Source organism: Pseudomyrmex gracilis, unplaced genomic scaffold (assembly GCF_002006095.1).
Source record: "Pseudomyrmex gracilis isolate BER0280 unplaced genomic scaffold, ASM200609v1 scaffold_157, whole genome shotgun sequence".
NCBI classification, from domain to species: Eukaryota; Metazoa; Arthropoda; class Insecta; order Hymenoptera; family Formicidae; genus Pseudomyrmex; species Pseudomyrmex gracilis.
The window spans coordinates 170,558-172,895 of NW_018020741.1; the positions used below are offsets into that span (position 1 = coordinate 170,558).

General features: G+C 37.0%; 1 protein-coding gene across 1 annotated transcript in view; it reads right to left on the reverse strand.

Moving 5' to 3' along the window:
• The window catches only part of LOC109857407 (dipeptidase 1), a 124,933-nt gene that overhangs the window by 36,098 nt on the left and 86,497 nt on the right, over window positions 1-2,338 (reverse strand). The window lies entirely within an intron of this gene.

Genomic DNA, 2,338 nt, shown 5'->3' on the forward strand with positions numbered 1-2,338 from the left:
AATAGCGATAGCGATAGAAATAACAAAAGTTTTAAAGAGTTTATATTTAAAAATAAAGGTAGGAACAGCGGAATTTAACATACAAAACTACACATGTATCAATGCAGATCAGAAAATTGGGATAAGCAATAGCGATAAAATTTCCGACGAGTTGGAATTCTGTGTTAAAAACTGTGTTATTTCTATCGCTATCGCTATTCCGTCCATTGTGCAAGAGGCTTTATAGTTTTAAGATATTACTTTTTAAAAATCACGAAAAAATTATTGGTAAATATAGGTAAATATGGGTAAATATACCGGTATTATCGTATACCGGTATGACGTCATACCGGTATATCTGCATTTCGGTTTGCATAAGGGTTTTCATACCATTACCCAAAAATATCGGTAAAATACCGGTATTTTGCATACCGGTATAAGTCCCTGCTTGTAGCGCGTAAGACAGCTCGGTGCGCTTCGCGCGCTTACTACGGTGCTTACTCGTAGCAACATATGGGAGGAGCTAATATAACACATAGACGTATAATATATAGACTGCGCGTTTGGCTGAAAAGATGTCTTCAACGTTGAGAGAGACAACATACTTTGAATAGTAACTCTTTCTCTGTCTATCTATGTCTGTGGTGGGATCAGGGCCTACTGTTTCATACCACCTAACCTACCATCACCCCTTAACCCCTTAACCTACAATGACTGGCAGAGCCCGCGTACGATGGTCGGGCCAAACGTAAATATTACGGGCATAGCCCGCATACGGTGATCGGGCCAGAAGTGAATATTACGTGGAATATTTGATATGCGATTACAGCCTGATGCAATAATTGTTTATTACAAAATGTTTATTTATACAAAAATCCAAAATACAAAATTAGTAATCTGTAACGGTATGATATAGTTCAAAGCATTCCTGTTGTTCGGCCCAACATCTTCGAATCTAAATCGTAGGTTAAGGGGTTAATCTCTTTCACTCTTCTTCACCCCCACTATTTTTCTATCCCCACTTTTCCACTACTATTCTATCAATCAGCGAAGACTTCCTTTTCCCCCACTACTTCGCTAGACAAAGATGAGGCTACTGTTCAACACCAGCTGTCTCTCTCAATGTTGAAGACATTTTCTTAACATGGCAAAGGTAGGGAACGCGCAGTCTATATATTATACGTCTATGATATAACAGCATATACTCTATAACATATATATATTAAAATGTAATCGTGCGAAGCGCGCCGGGCTGTCCTACGCGCGTAAGACAGCCCGATGCACGCTCATTCGCGGATCTTTGTTAATTAAGATCTCGGTAACTATTGCGAATCTAGCAAAATGGTATAGGACTTTTTTACTCAGTTTTACTCCTTCTACCTGTCTACAAAATATGTTACACCAATTCTGGGACACCCTGTGTATACACAATAATAAAAGACTCAAGTACACACTTTCAACGTACTTCAACTTAGATGAAGAAAGGAAACAATATGTACCTCGAAATATAATTGCAATATTTCTTAGATTTAATTGGAAAGACGTCAGAACGCGTTGTGAGAATGGAAGTAGAATTACGAAGTGCAAACAGACTAAATGGTGCAACGTCCCGCTACACCCGTCGGGAGAAAAGTGATTTTCATATAAACCTCTGTGTGAATTTCCATCGCGTGTATTGTAGTTTTTAGCGTGTAACGGGGGAATAACCCGGCTTAGATCGTGAAAATTGCGTTTACATCGTAAACAAAGAGGCAGTTATTCGACAAAACGATAATGCGAGAGAGAATAGCGAGAGAAAGAAAGAGAGATATATTGTTATAACACGTTTCCGTGCCGGTTCGATTTTCGATGACTTCGTTCACGCCGCGCGGGTCCGTCCCACGCTTTCGAGACTATTAATTTTGTTTACGACATATGTTTCATCATATTTCTACGATTGCAGAAATCGTTATTATCAAGAAAAAAGTAGTTAAATGTCCACGATTTAATAACTATATTGTATATATATATGATATTTAGGCGTCAATATGATTTTAGAAAATATTTTATGATAATTATTATTAAACAGATATATGTATGGCTGTATTGAGCAGACACGGATGTCGCGATGTGCGTGTTCAAAATTTAGTTTATTGCGATAAACTGTACAGTACAAAGCTTTCGACCTTGGTTTAGGTTTTTCTCAGTGTAATAAATAATCTCGCAAAAAAGAAGAAGAAATAGTGACGGTCATCGTTAAGTGGTGATTAGTAGTCAGCTCACCGAAAAAATTATATTCTCGTAAGTAGAAGATTTTATACTTAAAAAATCTTCTTAAAGATTTTAGATGATATTCTTCTTAAATTAAGAATATATTCTT